Consider the following 27,980-nt stretch of genomic DNA (forward strand, 5'->3'; position numbering starts at 1 on the left):
CCATATAAGGCTCTTGTGGATGTGTTCAAAATTTTTTTTTAACTATGATTAAACTCAGCAGATACAGGGAAAATGTTTTATGACTTACTGTATACAGTGGTTAAAGAGAAATTTTAGAATGGTTTAAAATCTCACTGTGTAAAGAATGGTCCATGGACCAGCAGCATCAGTATCACCTGGGAGCTTGTTAGAAATGCAGAACCTCATTCCCCATCCAGGTATGTAAAGTCAGAATCTGCCCTCTAACAAGATTTTCAAGTGATTGCTATGAATATTTAGTTTTGAGAAATACTGGTTTAAAAAAAACAATTTAATGGCACTATTTATGTAAATGGCTATGTCTGTTGCTTCATACAATTCTAATAATCCCAAGAACACTGAAGGTAGGTAAATGGTGGTATTTCTATGTTAACTCACCCCAAATCATTCTTCTAATAAGTTGAGCTGATCTCAGAACCCAGAGCTGTTTGCTTTGAAGACCCTCTTTCCAATGTTCTATTGCAGATATAGCAGACAACATCAGCATTTTCCCATCCCTGAGACCATACCATCCCAGAGTGCACTGGCTGGATTTAGCCTTGCCCCCTCTCAGCAGTTCTCAATCCCAGTGATTGACGGGCATTGATGTCTATGGTCCCCACCTCCTTGAGCCCCCAAGTGAGATAATTCTGTGGTGTGTGCTTTAGTATCTCAGAGTTTCTTTGCAGGATTAATATCCAATTGACCATTGTGATAGATGGCTTAATAATTCATCATTTGGTGCCACCTTTCCTACTTCCTAACAAACTATTAATCATTAAATCCTTATTTCAGGCTCCACGTCTGGAGGGTATCAGCATTAAGATAGAAAAGTCAGCTCGGTTCTTCAGAAAGATTCCTCACACAACAAAAGAAGCACTGAGAAGTGAATAACCTCCTTTTATATAGTGAATATAACACCATTAGCAATAGTGAATTTTTTTATAAGACTGATGACAGCTGAAAGATGAGACTCTGTGATCTTTATTAAAATAAAAATATCATTGGGGAATGCAAGAAAAAAAAATTGAGTCAACTCCTTCCCCAGTGGAGAGAGATGTGATTTCCCTCTAAAGGAATCTGTTATACGGATCTTTAGACAGAATCCCTTGTCTTTTGTTTACAACTATTATCTGTGGGAAGATTAAGCAAATGTCTTTGGAACATATATACTTTCTGTCCCTAAAGCCGTCATACATAAAAGTAAGAGAAATTGTAACTGAACCAATGTGAGTTCACTCCTTGGTGAGTCACAGAAACTACACCAAGTTGTCACACAAAGAAAACTTCATTTGCAGCAAATAGGATCACAGGGATGGTTTACAAAGCCATGACTCCTTAGAGAGGGTGAATGGGTGACTTTTGTTTAGGATTAGGATGGATATTTTATTTTTTTAATTTAAATTCAATTAGCCAACATATGGTTTATTTTTGGTATAGTGTTCAATGATTCAGTAGTTGTGTATAACACCCAGTGCTCAACACATCACATCCTTAATGCCCATCACCCAGTTACCCCATCCCCCCACCCACCTCCCTTTCCACAACACTGTTTTTTCCCCCCGGAGTCAAGAGTCTCTTCTGGTTTGGCTCCCTTTCTGATTTCTCCCCATTCAGTTTTCCCTCCCTTCCCCTCTGATCCTCTGCACTATTTCTTAAAATGCCTATGCTTCCCAGAGCAATCTACACATTCAATGCAATCCCTATCAAAATACCATCGACATTTTTCACAGAGCTGGAACAAATAATCCTAAAATTTGTATGGAACCAGAAAAGACCCCAAATAGCCAGAGGAATGTTGAAAAAGAAAACCAAACCTGGTGGCATCACAATTCCGGACTTCAAGCTCTATTACAAAGCTGTAATCATCAAGACAGCATGGTACTGGCACAAAAACAGACACATAGATCAATGGAACAGAATAGAGAGCCCAGAAATGGACCCTCAACTCTATGGTCAACTAATCTTTGGTAAAGCAGGGAAGAATATCCAATGGAAAAAAGACAGTCTCTTTAATAAATGGTGCTGGGAAAATTGGACAGCCACATGCAGAAGGATGAAACTGGACCATTTCCTTACACCTTACACAAATATAAACTCAAAATGGATGAAAGATCTAAATGTGATATAGGAATCCATCAAAATCCTAGAGGAGAACATAGGCAGCAACCATTTCAACTTAGGCCGCAGCAACCTCTTGCAAGACACATCTCTAAAGGCAAGAAAAACAAAGGCAAAAATGAACTTTGGGGACTTCATCAAGATAAAAAGCTTCTGCACAGCAAAGGAAACAGTCAACAAAACTAAAAGACAACCTATGGAATGGGAGAAGAAAATGACATAACAGATAAAGGGCTGGTATCCAAAATCTATAGGATAAATATTTTAGATAGGGAAGCCTTGTCATCCTATGTGGAGGCAGACATAAGATTGATCATGCGCCTTAAGGAAACATGCCTATACATACATTGCATGTCATATAAATGAGGCTGAGTCTCCTTCTTGGGTGGAAATTTTAGTATTATGATGAGGTAAAGGCAACTACCAGTCATGAGGGGTGGGGTCACTCCACAGTCCATCTGTGCAGGCCTTTGAGAGGAGGTGGGGGGTTAACTCAAAGGGTCTGGGTGGTCTTGTCTGGGCAGTTGCCATCCCCTGAGGGGTGGTTTCAGGTTTCATTTGCCAGAGTTAAGAGGCAAGCCAGAAAGAAGAGATTAAGGAAAAATATAAGACAAAGGCTAGTGAGTACAAGCAGGTAGACAGTAAAAGTTAGGTCTTGGGGTCTAGCAAGTGACAAAAATCTTACTGTGTAAATTGCATATCCCATCCTGATTGTGGCATAAATAAAGCAAAGCCTTTAAATATGTTTGTACTCAGGGCCAGTTTCATGGCCCTGCACTTGGTTTAATGCTTTGCTGTCACTGCCTTGAAATTCTTAATAATTGTGAACAAGGCACCTACATTTTCATTTTGCAATGGGTCCTGAAAATTATGTGGCCAGTCCTGTTTGTACTAATTAAAAATTGTTTGAAATATAGATTTTTCAAGATACAAGAAGGAAAAGTCAAACTAAAAGAACTATAGGAGTTGAAAGACAAAGTATCTTTGGGAAAACTAAAACCAACAAAGTTGGAGTTTCTAGAAACTTCTGGGAGTAGTCATTATGGTTTTGCTGCTCAGAGAACAGAAGGAAAGCAGTGACACCTGGAAATGATGTGGTACTTCTCAAACTTACACATCATAGGTGTGATTGCAGAGGACACATGTTCGATTTGGAGCCAGCAAGGAAAATTTAGATGACCCAGAAAATTAAGTGCAAAAGGAGCAAACTATTTGAGCTAGCTGTTCTGTGTCAGGCAAGCAAACAGACTGTGTTCCTAATGACATCTTGTATTTGCCAAACATTTACTCTATCTGTCACTGTTCTAAAGGACTTACAGTCATTATCTTGTTTAATCCTTACAGCAACCCTGTGAGGCAGGTGCTATTACTGTCCTTATATCACCAGTGAGGAAATTTGGGACAAAATGGGAGTAAGTGACTGCCTAGGCTCTTGCATCTAGCAAGTCCTGGAGCCTGGCTTTGAGCCCTGGCAGTCAGACTCTAGAGCTCAAATTCTTAATTACAACAGAGAACCCCCCTCCCCAGTGAAATGGCTTTGTACTCACAGAGGTGGATGAAGCATATATTGTGCTGAAGGGCCCCCAGTGGAGAAGTGAAAGGGGAAAGGCCAAGTCCCCAGTGGTGCAATCCTTAGTGCAGCAAAGTTCCCCATTCCCCCAGGGGTGAGGGATGGGGTGGGGGCAGCAGAAAATAAACGCAGACCTTGCGGAGCCCAAGCGGGGTTTTCCTGGGTCCATTTTGCTTCACAAGCACATTTTCCATGGATTTTCACCAGGCCGAGTCAGGTTGTCAGTGGTCTTCAAACTGTTCCACTGAGTTTGCAGGTCAGCTGACAGACTCAAATGTCTTCAGGGGAGAGAGAGGACTCAGTGGGAGGGGCTCAGGCTCCTGCTGATGAAAACTTGGTCAGCTGTACTTTCACCCAGTTTAGTTTAAATACAGGAATGATGAGTAAGAATCTGCAAAAAAAAAACGAGTTTGTGCAGCTGAAAATAAAAGTTTAAAAACCATTGCTCTGTCACTTCAAAACAAATGGGAGAAAAATGAATTAGCTGTAGGTTGATCACATGTCCCTCCCCTCCCCCTCCCTAAACACAACTCATGTTTGACCTGGGTCAGCAGAGAAAAGATGATACTGGTATTTGGTGTTTGTGGAACCCTGGACAGAACATATTTGAATCTTCTCTGTGCCAAAGGCTTACTGTGAGTTTATTCCTGGCTTAAAGTTTTTCTTAGGGGCGCCTGGGTGCCTTAGTCAGTTAAGCATCTGCCTTCGGCTCGGGTCATGATCTCAGGGTCCTGGGATCAAGCTCAAGTCAGGCTCTCTGCTCATCGAGGAGTCTGCTTCTCCCTCTGCCCTTCCCCCACCTCATTCAAGCCATCTCTCCCTCTCTCTCAAATAAATAAATAAATAAAATCTTTTTTTTTAAGTTTCTTTTAATTGTTTGCACCAGGTCCTTAAATATATATATATGTAATAGTCAAATAATTGTTGGATCCTGTAGGAAAGCAGAGGAAGGAACAGTTAATTCCAGGTGTTGAATGAAAGGAATGTCATTTGTAAGTGTTTCTGAGATGGCCCTATATGGAGATACATCTTTCTCTCTCTTTCCCCCCACCCCACCTTCTAAAACAAAAAAAGAAATGCAGTCCACTGAATGGATATGTAAGTAGTTTCCCAAGAGAAGGTGAAATAACTGCTTCATAGAAACAGGAACAAATCCCATGTACCTTGAAAAGTCTTCTTTGAGGGCAGGAACTTGATTTTTAAATATTTTCCTGGAGGACTCTCATATCCCATACACTCTTCAACATCTGGGCCTATGTGTCAAATTCCATAGACCTTTGTTTATGATCCACATGGACTTCTGTATGATTCAGCTCTTATTTGAGGATGACAGCACACCTTCCTTACTGATCTAATTCTAATAAGAATGTATCAGCAAGCAGTGTTTGTGGAGAGTCCAATGTGTATAGCCCTCTGGGATAATCCAAGTATTTACTATATATTTAATAATTTAAATTCATTTACAATTTTCTAAAACATCCAGAGCTAGAAATGTATGTCCCTACCTCTTGTTTACCAGTCCATTCAGGGGCTTAAAAAGTACACCTATCAGGGGCGCCTGGGTGGCTCAGATGGTTAAGTGTCTCCCTTTGGCTCAGGTCATGATCTCAGGGTCCTGGGATTGAGGCCCAAGTCAGGCTCCCCACACAGTGGGGAGTCTGCTTCTCCCTCTCTCCCTGCCTCTCCCCTTGCTTGTGCTCTCTCGCTTTCTCGCTCTCTCAAATGAATAAATAACATCTTAAAAAAAAGAAAAGTACACCTATCAGAGAACAAACTGGTGGTTGCCTGAGATGGGGGGGATGGGCAAAATAGATGAAAGGGATTCAGAGGTAAAAACTTCCAATTATTAAATAAATAAGTCACAGAGATGAAAAATACATGAATATGACTATGAATATAGTCAATAATAGTGTAATAACTTGGTGACAGATGGTGACTACACTTATAGTGAGCACTGAGTAATGTATACAATTGTTGGATCATTGTGTTGTACACCTGAAACCAATATAACATTGTATAGTAATTATACTTCAATTAAAAAAGATATACCTGTTACAAAAGCAAACCATTGCACAAAACCTTGACTCCCTATTTGGCACTGTTCCTTCAAATAATAGGGATTAGAGAAGAGACCAAGTGTAATTTAAGACATGTCAGCTCTAAAACTATTGCTATGGGTTTGTTTGTTTTTTTTTAAGATTTTGTTTATTTATTTGACAGAGAGAGACACAGCGAGAGAGGAAACACAAGCAGGGAGAGTGGGAGAGGGAGAAGCAGACTTCCCGCCAAGCAGGGAGCCTGATGTGGGACTCAATCCCAGGACCCTGGGATCATGACCTGAGCCAAAGCAGCTTAACGACTGAGCCACCCAGGCACCCCTTGCTATGTTTTTATTCCCTGGACCATACCCTTCTTTCCCCCTTTTTAAGAAAATTATTATTGTGGTAAAATATAAATACTGTGAAATTTACCATATACCTTGTTTTAAATTCTAAAAATAAGTTTTTAGAATGTAAAATGTGAAAATTGAGATCCGTGAAGGGTTTTTTTTCAATTTATAACTTGTTTTTCCTACAAGCACAGAAACTACCAAAATATTTCAGAACATCCTGTCCTTCCCTCTCCTAATTTTAGAGAGTGTTTCCTTGTCTCCTTTTATCCCAAAGCAGCCTTTTAAATAGCAATGAGTAAAATTTATCAACCAGTCATCTGTGAACTCAAAAACACAACTGTAAGAATGGTTTTAGATGTTCGACAAGTTGTACCTCTTGAGTTAGGTTGTAAATTATCATACTAAAGAAAATTTCAGGATTCCAGGATATGTCCCAAATTTTGATATTAAGAATAGTAACCACTCTTCCCACAAATATTTCTTGGCATGGTTTCTAATCCATTCAGAGCTTTTCACAAGATGGAGGGAAGCTATTTTCTCCTCTATATCAGGAGCTATATAACAACTAAAGCAGCATCAAGTTAGGATGGGCTGCCTCAAAGTAGACCCCCATCGTTGAAGAGATTGAAGCAGAAACAAAATAACCTACTGGGAATGTTGGCCAGAGGTAAAAGAGTGTCAGGATTTATAGACTTGGGGGACTTAAATGACCAGCACTGGCAAGGGACACAGTAATAATAAACAGGAATTTCTTTTGTTTTTTTCTCTCCAGGCCATCCTATTTGAATCTGCCACCTACAGTGTGAGCAATCTCTTGGATGCTCAGGCTCCCCTACAGAGTAGAGAAGTCTTCCACATCTGCAGGGCCCTGGGTATCCAGGAGGCACAAGAAGAGGCTGGTTGGGAAGCAGTCCTGGATGCTAGTGACTGGCCGTCTTCAAGACCTGTGAAAAGTAACTCAGCCTTTCTGGGCTTTGTTATTCTCAAATGCAAACTCAGGAAACAAGGCTCAATGCCCCTATATCTATTATGTGATAGGTCCTTGCCTCCTTCCCCTTCTGCCTAGGCAACAAATGTTGTTTAATATTCTGTTTCTTGGGGCACCCGGGTGGTGGACTGGGTTAGGTGCCCCACTCTTGGTTTTGCCTCAGGTCCTGATCTCAAGGTCGTGGGATCGAGCCCCCAGCCCTGCGCCAGCCTCCACGGTCAATGCCAACTCTGCCTTAGATTCTCTCTCCTCCCTCTGCCCCTCCCGCTTGTGCTCTCTAAAATAAATAAATATTTTTTAAAAATATATATTCTGTTTCTTCGAGTTCCTGGTCACTAGTAAATGCCAGAAAATCCAATACATCTTCTTCACATTTTTAATCTGGATGTAGAGAAGCAACTAGCAGTGTGTGCGACGGGAACGAGGGATTAGCACCCTCTTCTCTCCCAGCAGCGTAATCACACTCCTGAGGTTACCTGGTGTGTAATCTTAGAGAATAAATGTGCAGTCCCTAACTCCTCTTGCCGTTGCATATGGCCAGATGACTACATCTGACCCATAGAATATCAGCAGAAGTGTTAGATGGCCGTCTCTGGGCGTTCCTTAAAGGGCAGTGGGAAGCAGCTTTTTGAATTTATTTCATCATCTTTTCTTCCATCTGTTGCCTCCACCGAGAATGTGAGGCCAGGGCGGCAGCACTGCAGGGGCCACACTCTGGAGACCGTGGGGCAGGGAGGTGAGCGCGCTGGGTGGCTAGACCCTGAGCAAGAGCTGCGGTACTGCATGGGACCGCCTTCCGCCAAACCCACACCTAGCAGGAGATGCACATTGGCACTCCTATTTGGGCTTGCAGATACCCATTGAATCCTAACTGATACAGTTTTACCCACGCAAAATACTTTTTGTTCAGAAGGCTCTTCATGAGTCTCTGCCTAGGTGTAACTTTGGAAAGCTAGAGCGGGGCCGCTTCTGTGATGATGCTGGTACTGCTGGTGTTACCCATCACAGATATGGGTCCTCTGCCCATCCAACGTCATCCCTGGGGCCAAGTGCAGACTCAACACTGGTGAAGCGACCATCATCAGACCTAATTATACTCTCACTGGAAAGTCATGGTGTGCTGTGCTGTTGGAAGCCCCCAGGAGTCTTGCAATCTTTATCAGCTCTGTGTCCAACTCATACCCCTATTTTAAACAGGCTTCTTTGTTCTTGTGGCTTTACTGAAAATTCCAGTCATGTCCCCTGGTAGGCTGTTGATGAAGAATTTTTTTTTTCCCCTTGAGTGCTAAGCCCTTGATATTAGACCTGCTAGCTCCCTCAGGAATGGTATGCTCAGCTGCCTGAAAACTCTGCTTCTTTGCAGAGGATTATTGTCTTCTTTGGATGATTGTCTTTATTATTATAAGCAGATAACCCTAAAAGTCTTGGGGCTAGGTGCCCAGGATCCTTCAATTATATTCTCTCTCTCTCTCTCTCCCCTGCTCCCTTGCTTATTCTGAGCAATGCTAGTAACTAGAACCAAGGACTTACTCAAGGATCATACCCTGAAGAGCAGCATGCAACCCAGGGTGATGTATCTTTTAGAAACAGGCAGCAGAGGCACAATCTGGTCAGACCTTGGCTGTGCAAACCACTGATACACCCAAGCTTATGCACACCAGTGACCTCTCAGCCCTGGTGCAGACCATCAAAATCAAAGCTTTCACACAGATTGATCTTTGAGGTGTCCATACATGTAGCAGCAGAATACCTTCAGGACTTTTTCTGACTTTGCCTTTTCTTCATTTCCAAGGGATAGTTTTCAAACCCTGACATACTCTTCTCTTCCCTACTCACCTTGGTGTTAGGACAACCTGGCTTTTCCTTTCACTGAGATTAAAGGCCTTCCAAATTCTTCATATTCCTACTTCTTTGCTTAAAAAATACCACCTCCTAGTGAAAGAAGCCAGTCCCAAAAGACCACATAATATACAATTCCACCTAAAGGAAATATCCTATAGAGACAGAAATGTCTATAGAGACAGAAAGTAGTTCAGTGATTGCCTAGGGGTGAGGAAGTGGGCAGACAGAGAATTGATAACTAAAGGGTCCAGCTCTCTTTTTGATGATGAAAATGTGTGAGAATTATCTGTGGTAATGGTTGCACATGTTTTTGAATTTACTAAAAACTAAAACTTTACTAAAATTTACTAACGTTTTCATTACTCTACTGAAACTCTTCTATTTAAGGTCATTAGTGAATCATACACTTTAAATGGGTGAACTATATTTGTGAATTTTATCTCAGTAAAACTGTTAAATGCCATACCAGCAACTATGGTCTAGAGAAATACGTACTAAAATACAGGTTTTCAAGTGGTTGCCACTTGATTGAATATTGGTGTTTTTATTTACTTCTGCTTAAGTCAGTCATCAAAATTTAAAAATAAAAGTATCTCACATAAAAATCCAGTTTCTTGAATCTCCAGTATGAGTGGCTCCATATTCCTGCATGGGGACAAGTGCCTGGCTCACAGTTGCGTAGGAACCCTGAGATGAGACCTGAATTCTCACTCCATCAGGTTGACTTGTTTATTACATTATTTATTGAGTACGTATTAGGTGTCATGTACCTTTTCTCTCAGGATAAAAACCTCACAAATCTCTATAATCTCTTTCTACCAACTTCTTCCCCTTCAGCCTACAGACTTTTCCTGGTATCTACTAGCATAAAAAATCTATTAGCTAAACAATCTTCTGTTGATCCTGTTACTTTCTCAAGTCAGCTGTTATATCTTTCCCCTTTATTTTTACCTACAAACTTGTCAGGTGTAACTTATATTTGCTGCCATTTCTTTACCTCCTACTCCTTTTTTTTTTTCCTGGACATTTTTTTAAAATTTTTTTATTGTTATGTTAATCCCCATACATTATTACATCATTAGTTTTAGATGTAGTGTTCCATGATTCATTGTTTGTGCATAACACCCAGTGCTCCATGCAGAACGTGCCCTCCTCAATACCCATCACCAGGCTAACCCATCCTCCCACCACCCTCCCCGCTAGAACCCTCAGTTTGTTTTTCAGAGTCCATCGTCTCTCATGGTTCATCTCCCCTTCCGATTTCCCCCCCTTCATTCTTCCCCTCCTGCTATCTTCTTCTTTTTTTTTCCTTAACATATATTGCATTATTTGTTTCAGAGGTACAGATCTGAGATTCAACAGTCTTGCACAATTCACAGCACTTACCAGAGCACATACCCTCTCCAGTGTCTATCACCCAGTCACCCCCTCCCTCCCACCCCCCACCACTCCAGCAACCCTCAGTTTGTTTCCTGAGATTAAGAATTCCTCATATCAGTGAGGTCATATGATACATGTCTTTCTCTGTTTGACTTATTTCGCTCAGCATAATACCCTCCAGTTCCATCGACGTCGTTGCAAATGGCAAGATCTCATTCCTTTTGATGGCTGCATAATATTCCATTGTATATATATACCACCTCTTCTTTATCCATTCATCTGTCGATGGACATCTTGGCTCTTTCCACAGTTTGGCTATTGTGGACATTGCTGCTATAAACATCGGGGTGCACGTACCCTTTTGGATCCCTACATTTGTATCTTTGGGGTAAATACCCAGTAGTGCAATTGCTGGGTCATAGGGTAGCTCTATTTTCAACTTTTTGAGGAACCTCCATACTGTTTTCCAGAGTGGCTGCACCAGCTTGCATTCCCACCAACAGTGTAGGAGGGTTCCCCTTTCTCTGCATCCCCACCAACATCTGTCATTTCCTGACTTGTTAATTTTAGCCATTCTGACTGGTGTGAGGTGGTATCTCATTGAGGTTTTGATTTGGATTTCCCTGATGCTGAGTGATATTGAGCACTTTTTCATGTGTCTGTTGGCCATTTGGATGTCTTCTTTGGAAAAATGTCTTTTCATGTCTTCTGCCCACTTCTTGATTGGATCATTTGTTCTTTGGGTGTTGAGTTTGATAAGTTCTTTATAGATTTTAGATACTAGCCCTTTATCTGATATGTCATTTGCAAATATCTTCTCCCATTCTGTTGGTTGTCTTTTGGTTTTGCTGACTGTTTCCTTTGCTTTGCAAAAGCTTTTTATCTTGATGAAGTCCCAATAGTTCATTTTTGCCCTTGCTTCCCTTGCCTTTAGCGATGTTTCTAGGAAGAAGTTGCTGGGGCTGAGGTCAAAGAGGTTGCTGCCTGTGTTCTCCTCAAGGATTTTGATGGACTCCTGTCTCACATTGAGGTCTTTCAACCATTTGGAGTCTCTTTTTGTGTGTGGTGTAAGGAAATGGTCCAGTATCATTCTTCTGCATGTGGCTGTCCCATTTTCCCAACACCATTTGTTGAAGAGACTGTCTTTTTTCCATTGGACATTCTTTCCTGCTTTGTCAAAGATGAGTTGACCATAGAGTTGAGGGTCCATTTCTGGGCTCTCTGTTCTGTTCCATTGATCTATGTGTCTGTTTTTGTGCCAGTACCATACTGTCTTGATGATTACAGCTTTGTAATAGAGCTGGAAGTCTGGAATTGTGATGCCACCAGCTTTGCTTTTCTTTTTCAACATTCCTCTGGCTATTTGGGGTCTTTTCTGGTTCCATACAAATTTTAGGATTATTTGTTCCATTTCTTTGAAAAAAGTGGATGGTATTTTGATAGGGATTGCATTGAATGTGTAGATTGCTCTAGGTAGCTTTGATATCTTCACAATATTTGTTCTTCCAAACCATGAGCATGGAACGTTTTTCCATTCTTTTTGTCTTCCTCAATTTCTTTCATGAGTATTTTATAGTTTTCTGAGTACAGATCCTTTGTCTCTTCAGTTAGATTTATTCCTAGGTATCTTATGGTTTGGGGTGCAATTGTAAATGGGATCGACTCCTTAATTTCTCTTTCTTCTGTCTTGTTGTTGGTGTATAGGAATGCCACTGACTTCTGTGCATTGATTTTATATCTTGCCACTTTACTGAATTCCTGTATGAGTTCTAGCAGTTTTGGGGTGGAGTCTTTGGGGTTTTCCACATAAAGTATCATATCATCTGCAAAGAGTGAGAGTTTGACTTCTTTGCCGATTTGGATGCCTTTGATTTCTTTTTGTTGCCTGATTGCTGTGGCTAGGACTTCTAATACTATATTGAATAGCAGTGGTGATAGTGGACATCCCTGCCACGTTCCTGACCTTAGGCGGAAAGCTCTCAGTTTTTCCCCATTGAGAAGGATACACGCTGTAGGTTTTTCATAGATGGCTTTTATGATATTGAGCTATGTGCCCTCTATGCCTATACTCTGAAGAGTTTTGATCAAGAAAGGATGCTGTACTTTGTCAAATGCTTTTTCTGCATCTATTGAGAGGATCATATGATTCTTGTTCTTTCTTTTGTTAATGTATTGTATCACATTGATTGATTTGCGGATGTTGAACAAACCTTGCAGCCCAGGGATAAATCCCACTTGGTCATGGTGAATAATCCTTTTAATGTACTGTTGGATCCTATTGGCTAGTATTTTGGTGAGAATTTTTGCATCCATGTTCATCAGGGATATTGGTCTGTAGTTCTCCTTTTTGATGGGGTCTTTGTCTGGTTTGGGGATCAAGGTAATGGTGGCCTCATAAAATGAGTTTGGAAGTTTTCCTTCCATTTCTATTTTTTGGAACAATAGGTATTAATTCTTCTTTAAATGTTTGGTAGAATTCCCCTGGGAAGCCATCTGGCCCTGGGCTTTGGTTTTTTGGGAGATTTTTGATGACTGCTTCAATTTCCTTAGTGGTTATAGGTCTGTTCAGGTTTTCTATTTCTTCTTGGTTCAGTTTTGGTAGTTGATACATCTCTAGGAATGCATCCATTTCTTCCAGGTTATCTAATTTGCTGGCATAGAGTTGCCCATAATATGTTCTTAGAATTGTTTGTATTTCTTTGGTGTTGGTTGTGATCTCTCCTCTTTCATTCATGATTTTGTTCATTTGGGTCATTTCTCTTTTCTTTTTGATAAGTCTGGCCAGGGGTTTATCAATCTTGTTAATTCTTTCAAAGAACCAGCTCCTAGTTTCATTAATCTGTTCTACTGTTCTTTTAGTTTCTATTTCATTGATTTCTGCTCTGATCTTTATTATTTCTCTTCTCCTGCTGGGTTTAGGCTTTATTTTCTGTTCTTTCTCCAGCTCCTTTAGGTGGAGGGTTAGGTTGTGTACTTGAGACCATTCCTGTTTCTTGAGAAAGGCTTGTATTGCTATATACTTTCCTCTTAGGACTGCCTTTGCTGCATCCCAAAGATTTTGAACAGTTGTGTTTTCATGTTCATTGGTTTCCAGGAATTATTTTAATTCTTCTTTAATTTCCTGGTTGACCCATTCATTCTTTAGTAGGATGCTCTTTAGCCTGCATGTATTTGAGTTCTTTCTGACTTTCCTCTTGTGATTGAGTTCCAGTTTCAAAGCATTGTGGTCTGAAAATAGGCAGGGAATGACCCCAACCTTTTGGTACCAGTTGAGACCTGATTTATGACGTAGGATGTGATCGATTCTGGAGAATGTTCCATGGGCACTAGAGAAGAATGTGTATTCTGTTGCTTTGGGATGGAATGTTCTGAATATGTCTGTGATGTCCATTAATCCAGTGTGTCATTTAAGGTCTTTATTTCCTTGTTGATATTTTGCTTAGATGATATGTCCATTTCAGTGAGGGGGGTGTTAAAATCCCCCACTCTTATTGTATTGTTCTCAATGTGTTTCTTTGCTTTTGTTATTAATTGCCTTATATAATTGGCTGCTCCCATGTTAGGGGCATAGATATTTACAATTGTTAGATCTTCCTGTTGGATAGACCCTTTAAGTAGGATAGAGTGTCCTTCCTCATCTCTTATTACAGTCTTTGGTTTAAAATCTAATTTGTCTGATATAAGGATTGCCACCCCAGCTTTCTTTTGGTGTCCATTAGCATGGTAAATGGTTTCCCACCCCCTCACTTTCAATCTGGGGGTGTCTTTGGTTCTAAAATGAGTCCCTTGCAGACAGCATATCGATGGGTCTTGTTTTTTAATCCAATCTGATAGCCTGTGTCTTTTGATTGGGGCATTTAGCCCATTTACATTCAGGGTAACTTTTGAAAGATATGAATTTAGTGCCATTGTATTGCCTGAAAGGTGACTGTTACTGTATATTGTCTGTGTTCCTTTCTGGTCTATGTTGCTTTTATGGTCTCTCTTTGCTTAGAGGACCCCTTTCAATGTTTCTTGTAGGGCTGGTTTCGTGTTTGCAAATTCCTTTAGTTTTTATTTGTCCTGGAAGCTTTTTATCTCTCCTATTTTCAGTGACAGCCTAGCTGGATAGAGTATTCTTGGCTGCATATTTTTCTCATTTAGTGCTCTGAATATATCCTGCCAGTCTTTCTGGCCTGCCAGGTCCCTGTGGATAGGTCTGTTGCCACTCTAATGTTTCTACCATTGTAGGTTACATATCTCTTCTCCCGAGCTGCTTTCAGGATTTTCTCTTTGTCTATGAGACTCGTAAGTTTTACTATTAGATGTTGGGGTGTTGACCTATTTTTATTGATTTTGAGAGGGGTTCTCTGTGCTTCCTGGATTTTGATGCGTGTTTCCTTCCCCAAATTAGGGGAGTTCTCTGCTATAATTTGCTCCAATATACCTTCTGCCCCTCTCTCTCTTTCTTCTTCTTCTGGGATCCCAATTATTCTAATGTTGTTTCATCTTATGGTATTGCTTATCTCTCGAATTCTGCCCTCATGATCCAGTAGTTGTTTATCTCTCTTTTTCTCAGCTTCTTTATTTTCCATCATTTGGTCTTCTATATCACTGATTCTCTCTTCTGCCTCATTTATCCTAGCAGTTATTGCCCCCATATTTGATTGCACCTCATTAATAGCCTTTTTGATTTCTACTTGGTTAGATTTTAGTTCTTTTACTTCTCCAGAAAGGGTTTCTCTAATAACTTCCATGCTTTTCTCAAGCCCAGCTAGTATCTTTAAAGTGATGATTCTGAACTCTAGATCCGACATCGTACTAATGTCTGTATTGAGTAGGTCCCTGGCAGTCGGTACTACCTCTTATTCTTTTTGTTGAGGTGATTTTTTCCGTCTTGTCATTTTGTGCAGAGGAGAATAGATTAATGAGAGAAAAAAATGCTAACAGGGTAACAACGTTCCCAGAAAATATACTCTAAACAAATCAGAAAAGACCTGAAGCAGTGGGAAAAGAAAAGGAAAGAGAGAAAAAGAAAAAGAAAAAAAAGAAAAAGATAAAGATAAAAACAAACAAAAACAGAACAATACAAAAAAAAAAAAAAAAAACCAGAATGTGATCAAATATGATCAGGCTGGTATATAGATCAGTGCCACACACTAGATTTTGGGTGTATTTTGGTCTGTTAGAAGAAAGTGTCTCCCAAAATTTTAAAGAAAGAAAAACTTATATATGTACAAAAATAAGGGTTGATATGATGAAGGGATGGAACATGACTGTAAAGATGGAAATTATAAAAAATTTTATAAAAGGAATTGATAAGAAGTTGTTTGAAAAAAGAAAGAAGAGGATTTTAAAAAAAGAAAAAAGAAAAAAAAAGGGAGAGAATGTGATCAGGCAGGGGAGTAGAAAAAAAACATACACTAGAGATTTAGGGTATATTTTGATCTGTTAGAAGAAACTATCTCAAAATTCTAAAGAGAGAACAACTTATATATATATGCCAAAAATACGGGTAACTACTATGAAGGGATAGAATATGACTCTAAAAATGAAAAACAAAAATGAAAAATAAAATTTTTTTTTTTTAAAAAAAGGGATTGATAAGATGTTGGTTGAAAAAGGGAAAAAGAAAAATTCAAAAAAAAAAAAAAAGACAGTTAAAAAAAATTAACTTTGAAAGACTAAAGAATCATGGTGAAAAAGCCATGAATTCTATGTGCATTATTCCCCTAGCGCTGGAGTTCTGCCATTCTCATTGATCGGTAAACTTGGTCTTGGCTGGCTGTTCTCGCTGATCTTCTGGGGGAGGGGCCTGTTGCTGTGGTTTCCAAAAGTCTTTGCCTGAGGTGGAATTGCCCTGCCCTTGCCCCCTTCCGGGCTAAGTAATCTGCTCGGGTTTGCTCTCCAGAGCTTTTGTTCCCTGCAAGCTTTCCGTACAGCATCGGAGGCTGAGAGTGAAAATGGTGGCCTCCCAATCTTGCCTCGGAGGAGCCAAGAACTCGGGCCCTGCTCTTCAGTGAGCCCCCAGAGAAAAGCCGTCAATCACTCCCGTCTCCCTGGTCTCTGGCCGCACTCCATGCTCACCCGGCCTGTAACCAAGCGTTTCTATCTCTGGCACCCGACCCCGGGTGGAGTCTCCAGACCCAGCAGATCCCTGCGGTGTTCTCCCGCGCCGCTCCTCCTGGGGGAGGAAGAGGAGTCTCCCTGAATCTGCCGCTTGTTGGGTCCCTGCTGGAGGAGCAGTGGCCCGACTGTGCCGCAGATCACAGTTTATGGCAACCCCGAGCTGAGAGCCCACTCCTTGTCTCTGTCTCTGCAGCCGGCTTCCCCGCTCCGATACCTGGGAGCTCTGCCGCACTCAGCCACCCCCGGTCTTTCTGTGACCCCAAGGGTCCTAAGACCACACTGTCCCACGAGGGTTCCACCCCCCGCTTAGCCACCAGAGTGACGTCCCTCAGCGGAGCAGACTTCTAAAAGTTCTGATTTTGTGCTCCGCAGCTCTATCACTTGCCAGAAGCAGCCAACAGAGGCCCCTCCCCCGCTGTCTATCCTCCTGAATATTGCCTCGGATTCACTTCTCCGCATGTCCTACCTTCCAGAAAGTGGTCGCTTTTCTGTTCAAAGAGTTGCTGCTCTTCTTTTCTTCGATCTCCTGTTGTGTTCGTAGGTGTTTGGAATGGTTTGATCCCTATCCAGCTGAATTCCTGAGAGGAGACAAAATCCAGGTCTCCTACTCCTCCGCCATCTTGCTGTGCCTCCTACCTCCTACTCCTTTGCTAACAATTTTGATTTTCATTACTCTACCAAAACTCTTTTATTAAAGGTCATTAGAAAAGAGCATTAAATCATCAAATCTAATGCCCTTTTATTAATTCTCACTTTCTTCAATGCTTTGCCATCTTTCTGCCCAGAAAAATATAGAAAAATAGAAAAGGAAAAAAAATCATCTACTCCCCTAACATAGCAATTTTAAAACTCCAAGAAAATGGGTTTCCTTTTGTTTTCCCCAGACAGAGCTCTTCTGATATTTCGTGGATCTTCCTCAAGGACTACTCCTCTCCCTGTATACATTGGGCTGCCCCACTCATTCAACATATAATTAACTAAGCCAGGCTGTTATGTCCAGAGCAAATTATGCTTAGATACTGAGACTGTCTTTGCTAATGTTTTATTTAACACAGGTTCATTGCAGGAATTATAATTTGTAATAATAATATTTCAGAAGCAAATAGCATACAGGATAACATTTCTTAAGAAGCCAATAAAGAAATAACATACTCCAAACCAATAATAGATTAATTACACTATTGTTCCAAATAAGGGGGAGATGAAAGAAACAAAGTTCTAATTTAGGTGAGGTGTACCTTTCTACAAGGTTCTTGGAAGAGTCAGCTTAGCCAACCAAGAGATTATGTCCCACAGCCAGCACAAAGCAAAAGTCCCTTATGGCTAGAGCACCTGGCTAAGGGAATGAAGGCTCTGGTGTTGGCAGCCAAGAAGATCTCCTTCGCCACGCTGCTGCAGGACCTACTGCCTCAAGGGCTCTAGAGAACTACTTAGATCAGCAAAGGGTAGCCTTGCCCAGACCAGACTCTCTTGGCAAATCCCCACAAACTCTTGGTATTTAAAGTTTAAGTGACTATTACATCATGGCCACTCTTCCACATGTTCTTACTGATAAGTCCCCAGAGGCACCTGACAACAGTTGAGCTACTGAGTGCTTATCAAAACAACAGATGACAACAATACCCTGACACAGAATCTTCAATGTAAACACATTCACCTTTAGATCAAAACAACTTCACTTAAGTCACCAACAAGTGGATTTGAAATCATAACAAATCAATATACAACATGGGCCCTGGGACAAACAAGACCCTGTCCTCATAGAGTTTATAGTCTGGTGGAGTATTACATGAATGTATAATATTCAAGTGGGCAGAACTTCAAAAAAAAGAGACCACACACTGACAAAGGAAGGTGACCTAGATGAGATGGGTGATGGGATCAGGGAAGATGTTCATGGGCAAGTTATGTTTGTCCAGTTAACTTCTACTTATCCTTTGCTTCTCCCCTTATAGCAAATGAGCAAGGGTGGGGAGAGAGAAAGGGAGAGAGGAGGCATTCCAGGCAGAAAAACAATAACAACCACTGTGCAAGAAGGACAAAGAGAATACAAGGTGAGGCTCAAGAGATTAGACAAGATCTTCTAAGTCATGGTAAGACCTCTGTTTTTTATCCTAAAAGCAATAGTAAGGCACTGAAAGTTATAAGCAAGAGAGATGACATCATCACATCAATTTTTTAAAAAAATGGTTCTGCTGCATTTTGTAGAGAATTAGTACAAGAGCCAGAGAAGAGAGAGGTTACACTTAGTAGGCTATTAATGTACGCAGGTGAGAATTAATTGTTGTCAGAATCCACAGAGATTTAAATAAACAGAAGGCATGTGGACTTTTGGGATACCATCCAACCATCAGAAAATCTCAAGGCTTTGTCCCCATTCCCTCCAAACTCAAGAAGAAAGTATTCATATCTAAGTCATGGCTGAGGATACTGTTGCTCATGGTGTTGTCAGGGTTGGAGTTTTTTTATGTAAGGAACAAAGGCTTAAAACACTTTCTTTCAGTTAAGCAGAGTAATCTGACTGTGACAGGCTCCCCCTTCACCCCTTCCTCAGGTCAGAAGACCATGAAAGACTATAGACAGATTGAGGAGCCTGTTAGAAAAGCTACCCGAAGTCTTGAGCTAGAAGAACAAAAGTTTCTCTTGTGGTTCACTCTTTGTCCATCTGGACCACCTGGTTAGGTTTAGGCCCAAACCTCAGCCCTTTGGGAACCGAAAAGAGCTCAATGCAAAAGCAAAATCCCTCAAAGATACTTTTCCATTCTTTATCTGCTGACACATTTTTCTCTTTGCTCGCTTGTTCCTGCCAGCCTTATGATTTGACAAATATTATTCAAGTGTGACTGCTGCTGAAGCCATTGCTTCAGATAGTGAAGAAAAGATAGAGAGTAAAGGATGGGGAAATAATTTTCCTGCATGCACCCCTCAACCTTTTCAGAAAAAAACGACTCCTTCCCTTTCACTTCCTTTTGCATTTCAATTAAGACCTTTCTGTACAGCACTTCTTGTGTGGTACTGAGTTGTCCTTTCCCTGGGCCCCAGATGCACTTGCAGTAGGATATAAAAATCTATAAGACTTTGTTGTTACTTCACCAGATTAAACAGCATATAAATTATGATATTGCACTGACTGGGCCCTCTGACCGGCAGAGAAAGCATTAGATGCTCTTCCTCATCAAGGCCCTTTTTGGCCATATGGGAAAGTACTGGTGGAAGTAATGAAGGCATTGAGGATAACCATTTATCTGAAATGTACTCTTCAAAGACTAGGTGGGTTTATTTGGTGTTTGCTGTTATTGTTTATCTGCTCTGTCTTGTTCATTAGTGTTCATTTTTGTTGCTGTTGTCTTAGATTTCAACGAGCCCACCTGAAGAACTACATGGTACACCCTCTCCCTTCATTCCCACTTTCCTCCTTTAAAATTAAGTAAGTGGGAGCCAAGGTAGGACCCAGGGAAAATGGGCCAAGGATGCCACTGAAATTATTCTAGTTGAGGTCCTAAAATGGAGGGGGCAAGGGGGCTTCATGATGGAGATCCATCCCATTTAGAACACTACGTTTGAGCTTAGGGCCAACACACAGACAAATGGCATTGTTCCAAGGCCTACAATAGCCTTTAAATATTATTCCTCAAAAACTGTAGTGTGACCAAAATAGAGGGATACCCAGGATTTGTATCCCAACCACTGGTTAATACTTACCTATCCAGCTCTTCTTACCACCCAATTCTGTTCAAATCACCTTGGTCTACTTGCCATTCCACCAACATGCCCTGTCTTCATTAGACAGTGGATGAAACAAATGTGGGTTCAGAACAAGAAAGAAGTCCATTCCAAGCCTTTTGTCATTTTATGCTGACATTGTTCCAATATGTAGTGAATAGAGAAAATATTCTTTCTTTAGTTGCTACCTGAAATCAAAATAGTCTCAAAATTTGACAGAAAAAAAGTCAGATCTTTCCAAAATCTTCTAAAAATCTGAATTATCTTTAGAAGATACATTTTTTACAGTGTGGGAAAATTCACTGAAGAGAAGCCATGGTTCAGTTGGACTTTCTGGGGCACTGGAATGCCAAGGAATCAGCTGAGAGAGAAGGAGCATTATTATCAGCCCAGAATATCCAGCTCATTGACTATCTGAGAAAGTTGTGGCAAGAAGATAATTACCTGAAAGGAGATGGACTTCTACCCCTTAGGCAAGTGGTAGAAGACAAGTAGGATACTCTGATCTGCTTGCTTTACTCTAGGTTTTGCTTAATGGCAAAAGTAAGGAGATATAGTAGACATTGTAATCCGAGCATTTAAAATTCAATTATCCTCAATCCTAAAGCTGCTTTAATGACAGCTATAACTTATACCTTTCCAGAACCTATTATATGCTCTGAAGATTCTCCCTTCTCCAAAGACTTCAAAATGAAGACACACAGCTGGCTGAGCACACTATGTTGCAGTATGCCCAAGACTTCTTGCAAGCTTTTCTAAAGGAGTGCTCTGAATCACACCTCTTGGGCCACCATCTTGCAGCATCGCTGTATCTCAGAACCCCTGTCAGGCCACTGAAAGCAGAGACTTTACCAAAGCTGGTGGTTTCTTTATTTAATAAAAGTCTCAATCTTAGTATTTTGGTTATTTAAAATCTCTCTTGCTTATATGTAGCATCCTAAAAAAACAAAACAAATGAACAAAAAACCCAGACTCTTCTTTTTTTTAGAGAAAGAGAAAGAGAGTGTATGGGGGGGAGGGAGGCAGAGGGAGGGGGAGAGAGAGAATCTTGAGCGGGGTCCACGCCCAGCTCTGAGCCTGACACGGGGTTCAATCTCATGACCCTGAGATCATGACCTGAGCCAAAATCAAGGGTTGGATGCTTAACCAACTGAACCACCCAGGTGCCCCCAAAACAAGGTCTTAAATACAGAGAATAAACTGGTGGCTGCTTGAGGGGAGAGGGGTGGGGGGGGTGGGAAAAACTGATGAAGGGGACTAAAAGGTGCAAACTTTCAGCTATAAAATAAATCATGGAGATGAAAAGTACAGTACAGGGAATCTAGTCAATAAAATTATAATATTGTATAGTGACAGATGGCGGCTATAATTATCATGGTGAGCACTGAGTAATATAGAGAATTGTCAAATTACTATGTTGTACACCTGAAACTAATATAGCATTGCACATTAAACTATACTTAAAAAAAAAAAAACTGTACTTCAACAATAAAAAATAAATTACATAAATTAAATAATGGGATAAAATTTCTCTCCAAGTGTGGACGCTCAGGGGCAGGGGGACTCAGATAATGCAGATCAGGAACATTTAATTTAAGGACAAATTAAGTTTCAAAACATGTTTACTTAACTTGTGATAAACCTCAAGGTCTGCAGAGTAGTTTGGTGCTGATGCTACTGGCCAGGAAGCTACAGTACTGTTTCCTAAACTTCCTCAGGCACATCATATGAGCTTTTCCCATAATACACTCAAAAATGGTAATTACACAGCCTGGTGAGCAGAGCCTTTGACACTCCACCTCCTCTCCATTCATTTACACGGAGTCAGGGAAAGAGAAGCTGCTCTATCCAGTGAATACCAAATCTATGGCATTTTAAACCTAGTCCATGATTAATGATTCCTAATTATTAGGTAACCACACTCACTTGAAGAATATTTTTTTAGAACTACGCTTTTGGGGTAAATTAACTGGCTATGTATACTTTGAATGTCATGAAACATTTGAGAAGCTCTAATAAACCTGCAGTTGACTGAGAACCTTTCCACCTCCATAGGGCACGCAGCAAGTTTTATCATGAGAGATGAAATCTACACGTGCTGGTTTTCCTGAGGCCTTAGATGCCACTTACACCCGGCACTTCCCAGAGTTTGAGCCCCAATCTATTTAACAAGGACCTGTCAAAACAAGGTTATAAAAATAGAGTGTATTTTAAGTGTTTACATTTTAATAAATTAACACGTGTAAAATAAATAAACTTAGAACAACTGTGCTATTACAAAGTAACTTATAAAATTAATTCAGGCTGTTTAGTATTATAATGAGACAATTGTATAGTTGAATGGAAAAAAAAAAGTCTTTCACTCCTGTCTTGGGTCTCTGTTGTAGAATGTAAAACCTCATTTGAAGTTAAAGGTAAAGTCTAAATTTGATACATTTCCCGACATGAGGCCTGGGCCTACACCAATGGCCATCCTGGGTTAGACTTTGCTCTTCCTCCTTCAAAGGGACACACTGAAATCATATTTTTAAATTTTTTAAAGGAACAAGATTATTAAATTTGGTAAGAGAGAGCTATTCTTTAAACCAAGATATTGGCAGGATCCTTTTCTTTTTTCATCTTTCATAAGGTGTGCAATATCTCTGGCTAGGCAATAATATGGAATATCATGGTCTGGTTTTTATATACGGCTGACTGTGTATCTCATGCCACGGCAGCTGAATTAAGCGAAGTTAACAGGTAATATGTACAAGTGATCTAAAATTCCACTGTGTCCAGGTAACACCAAGTGCCCTGGGCAAGAAATACAGGCAATTACCTACACAAAGTGGCTCACCAGAGGTGCATATTCAGGACAGGACCTCCAACAGTGGGCAAGTATAGCTTTTTCACTCATTGCTTTTTTCCAACTGTAAATATTTTTTCCAACTGTAAAAAAAAATTATTTTTTCCAACTGTAAATAGAGGACTGAGCTTCATGTGATCTTACTGCTGGTCAGGGACACTTTGAGGGATAATTTTACAGCAGAGGTGAAAGTCCTGGGGGAAAAAAGGATGTAGACATCAATTGAAGATTGTGTGAAAATGAAGGATGGTCAGACACCAGAGTTCCCACATACAAACTGCAGACCCTGCTGCAGCAAGCAGGGCTGAAATGTGAGAGGGGGAGGACTCTGCCCTCTCCAGCAGGTGACAGATAATGGGAAACTACACTGTGTCCTGGCAGCTAGAGGTTTCTTCTTCTGAGTCACTCCTAACTTAGCAGCCTAGTATTGAAAGTCTGAGGAGGCTTCCCTGCCTGGCTCTTTAAAAGTAAATACAGCCTGGACTTCCTTTATTTGCAAACTAGTCAACAATGCTCAGAGTAAAATCCGGTAAATCTACTGTCATATTTGCTGAACCCGTCAAAACAAGAAAAGGATGCTATGTTGGAACATTTCCCTCTATTAACGAAAACCTCTAGTTTCATTTCCCCCTCCCCCCATCCGCGGCCCCATTCATTCACTAATGCATTCAGTCAGCAGAGGAGCCAGGGGATCCCATGAACTTTCATTGAACATGTTCTAGTTACAGTGTGAGGAATACAAAACTGTAAGGTTTGACCTCATCCTGCAGGAACTCACAGTCTAGCTAAGGATAATGTATAAAAATAATGTATAAAAACCAATGGTTGCATTCCTTAGGGTTGAATGCAATAATGCAGGTGGGTGCTTGGTAGAACAGTGGCTCAAAGGAGGAAGACGAGGAATCTGCTTCATTGGAATATTCACAAAGGCTGATATCTGTGCCAGGCAGTGCCAAATACTTTACCTCCTTCAGCTCATTTAATTCTCCAATGACCCTCACCTTAAAGATTAGAAAACTAAGGCTCCAAGAAAGCAAGTAATACACCCAAGGCTACGCATCTAATAAGAGGCAGAACCAAGATTCAAGTCCAGGTTTGTCTTTTCAGGTCTCTGATACTCCTCAGCCAGTGACTGATTGCCAGGACAGTGAGCATGAAACCGTCCAGTATATTTGGCTTGGGGGAATAGGGTCGTGTAAGGGATGGCAGCAGTGCAGACAGGCTTAAGCCAAGGACAACTTCTGCTTCTGACTGCGGAGGGCACTGGATAGAGGAGCCAGCCCTCAGGACTGGTATGAACTCTTGACAGCATTCTTTACCTTTACATCCTTTCCTGCTGCTTTCAAGGAATGCTGTGCCCACCTTCTCAGTCTCATCACCATTCCTTAAAAGGCTTTGGAACAATGCAGGGTACTAGCGCAGTAGCCAAGGAGATTTCTGTCTTGCTTCCTTTGTATGATCTTTATTTCCTCTTTTTACCTTCAGTAGATTCAGGAAAGAGAAAAAGTCTCTTCGGTTAAATGTTGCTACTCCCACATTAACTTTCCAAGAGGGCTGCTCCCCCCTATTTCCACCACTGTAGTCTTCATAGAAAAAGTCCCAGTGAACAATCATATGTTACTGTGAATTTGGGTACATACTTTATTCTACTGTTTCTTAAACCCGCCCCCACCCCCAGGAGGGTATAAGACAAAAAACAATTCTGAAAACTGGATCACTACAATTGGGGTGGGTGAGGAAGATTGGTCCCAACCCTCAGGGATTCTGGCGTCAAACCTGCTGCCCACCTCTGAGAATCAGTGTTCCAGCAGCTAAGTATCATCAGCATCTTCATACTCCAGTCAGCTTAGTTCAGCCTGATAGAAGTTCAGCTGTATTCACTACTGACAATGCTGATATCCCCTGAGAGAGCACGCCAGGAGAATTATTTAAAACCTGTAATCTCTTCTTATTTGTCCTTGGCATGTGTATACATCACCAATGGAGTTTCTCCCTAAAACTACCTACCTGGATGTTCTGTCCTTTAAATTATGAGTTCACTCTAGCCCAAGAGGGGATCAGGCTCTCACTTCCATTCTCTTCATCTGCCCTCATGGATTCTCTTTCTCCAGGTCTTTTCGTGGGTTAACTTCTTAGGCTCTGCTCACCCCCAACCCACCTGTTTCAAACATAGAGAAACGAGAACCAAAATGAACACTCCCATAGAAACCACTGCTCACTACCCTTAAAACCACTAAATGAAGTAATGTAGGTAAATCAAACCCAAGGAGATGAGGTTAGAAGGTTCCCTTTTACAACTACCAGAAATGAAAATTATCCCCCACGGCTGAAGCAATTTCCTCTGCGCCACTTCTATTTTCAGTCTGTCTAAGTTTCTATTTCAGGCTCGCGTGGCTGGAAAGGCTACAGATTATTATGGACATATACACTTTGTAACTTACAGAAGTACTTGCAGGGGCCTTGCTTTTATGGTAGGAGGGGTAGAGGAAATTGTTGAAAGTTATATCAAAGTTCTACTTCCTGACCCCAGGGCCGAACACCAAGCGCTTGGCATGGAGGTGACATTTGGCAAAGATTTGAGGAAGATTGTTTGCTCTACTGGAGTCACGGAAAGACTTTGAAAGATGTTCGTGTTTTCAACTGAAAACTGTTGAAAAGCTCAGGTTCTCTAATGTTCCTTTTCCATCAATTTGACGTAGGAAGTTTGGAGGAGGTTCAATCAATTCAATAGACAACACACAACACATTGCGTGTGCCTGCATCAGAAGGGTGATATGACTCTGCTTCACTCTTCCATCCCCCTCAACACCTGCACAGACATTCCCCACACTCATGTCTCCTGTACACCAAAAGTTCATGGCCCATGTTAGTTTGCTCCATGATTCAAGTACATAGAAGATGGTTTTAATGAAAGTGTGATCACAGCCCCTTGGGGTTTGCAGGGAACTTCCAAGTCAGAGGCCTTTGCATTGAGTGGCTCCAGGAGATGGTAAGATATATTTTTAATTCAGAAGAGAATAACCTTCAAATTTATATATAAATTGCTATCCACTTACCACGCATGTCTGATATGTCCTTTTTGAGAATGTCTCTTCTTAGTCTTTAGAAACCAGTTTCTATAGGAGAAAGGAACAGTCAAAGGTAAAGCAGAGTCTTTTCCTTCCAGCAGAGCAATGTGTGGGCCAAGGTCAAAAGTGCTTATTCAAGTCGCCATCCCACTTCAAAGAAGCTGATGGCTGTGGGGGAATCACAGAGGCAATTTACGGGAAGTTTGAACTCTTCACTAACTTCAGCCAATACAAGTATTATTCCTTTTTCAAAAAATAAATAAATAAATGGTTCCAAATAGAAATGCACTTGGCATAATAATTTAATAAAGCTAAACACAGTATCAAAGTGTTGATCATAAGTTTACCTCCAAAAGGCCTAAAGAATGCACTGTCCTTGGATACAAGTCACATTGTAATTCCCTCCTTTTCTGCTCCTGGGTTTAAAACCAAACAGCTAAGATAAGATCTGTTGGCATGGCAGTAGCCCATGAATTATCCCCTCTCCTACAAAGATGCCCCACACTAATCCTGTGGGACAGGATTAAGAGCATTCTAAATTCAGGGGACTTAGAATGAGTGCAGTTCTGTTCTCCAAACTCCAGTATAGGGCCGGTGCTCTGGTTTTGTGACTATAAAGAGCTTGTTGTGTTTTGTTTGTTTGTTTTTTAAAGATTTATTTATTTATTTATTTATTTATCTATCAGAGAGAGTGCACAATCGGGGGGAGCTGCAGGCAGAGGGAGAAGCAGGCTCCCCGCTGAGCAAGGAGCCCAATGTAGGACCTGATCCCAGGACGTTGGGATCATGACCTGAGCTGAAGGCAGACGCTTAACCAACTGAGCCACCCAGGCATCCCGAAAGAGCTTGTTAAAAACTTTTCATGCCATGTAAACTTTATCTATAAGAAATCCTACCTGTGTCATACTATTTACTATGTATATATGCTATTTATGGCTGGTATCACCATATTAGAATGGTTCTCAAACTTTACCAAGAATCAGAATCCTCTGGGGAGCTTTTTTTTCAATTGAGATATAATTGACATATAACATTGTATAAGCTTAAAGTGTACAATGTGGGGCACCTGGGTGACTCAGTCAGTTAAGTGTCTGCCTTCAGCTCAGGTCATGATCTCAGGGTCCTGGGATTAAGCTCAGCATGCGGCTCTCTGCTCAGCGGGGAGTCTGCTTCTCTCTCTCCCTCTGCCGTTCCTCTTGCTCATGCTCTCTCTCAAATAAATAAATAAAATCTTTTAAAAAATAAAGTGTACAGTGTGTTGATTTGATCCATTTATATACTGCAAAATGATTACCTACCACCATAGCATTAGATAATACCTCCAACACATCACATAATAACCATTTCTTTTTTTTTTTTTAGTGGTGCAAACATTTAAGATCTAGTCTCTTAGCAGCTTTCAAGTATATAATACAATACTGTTAACTATAATCAATATGTTGTGCATTATTAGATCCCCAGAACCTGGGGAGCTTATCAACCATGCAGCTTTTCTAGTCTGACCCCCATAAATTTGGATCCAGTAAGTTGGAGTCTGGAATCCACAGGTGTATAGGTTCCCCAAATGGTCCTGAAACCTAGAGGACCCAGGCCACACTTCACACAGCCCTGCCCTGGCTTTCTATCCATGTCATTTACCACCCTGTCCTTCATGCCAGCTAAGTGCCTGACACTGTCTCCCAAGACACACAATAGGATATTTCTCCAAAACAAGAAATTTTGAAAGCTGCACAGCTAAATGTACATTATGGTATGATTGGCTCCACTTTAAGTAATCCAGAGAGGTTAATAACTTACAAACAAGTGGGCAAAGTTGTAACTTTAACTCAGATCTTTCTTCTCTCTAGACCCCTCTCTGTAGGCACTCTTCTTTCATCATTTTCTTGGGTTCAGGTGGCCTCAGGGACTAGTAGAAACTGAAAGAT

The 27,980-nt window shown here is 40.9% G+C and overlaps 1 long non-coding RNA gene across 1 annotated transcript; it reads right to left on the bottom strand.

Annotated features, from left to right (window-relative positions):
* Nucleotides 1-1,669: 1,669 nt before the first annotated feature.
* Nucleotides 1,670-26,534, bottom strand: LOC135362959 (uncharacterized). Its single transcript, XR_010408512.1, has 3 exons — nucleotides 26,044-26,534; nucleotides 24,995-25,145; nucleotides 1,670-4,100 (listed from the first exon to the last, which is right to left on the bottom strand). It is a non-coding gene; the product is annotated as an uncharacterized LOC135362959 (long non-coding RNA).
* Nucleotides 26,535-27,980: the final 1,446 nt, after the last annotated feature.

Source organism: Mirounga angustirostris, unplaced genomic scaffold (assembly GCF_029215605.1).
Source record: "Mirounga angustirostris isolate CCGP_5_RB_7025 unplaced genomic scaffold, mMirAng1.0.hap1 SCAF_2, whole genome shotgun sequence".
In the NCBI taxonomy this organism is placed as follows: Eukaryota; Metazoa; Chordata; class Mammalia; order Carnivora; family Phocidae; genus Mirounga; species Mirounga angustirostris.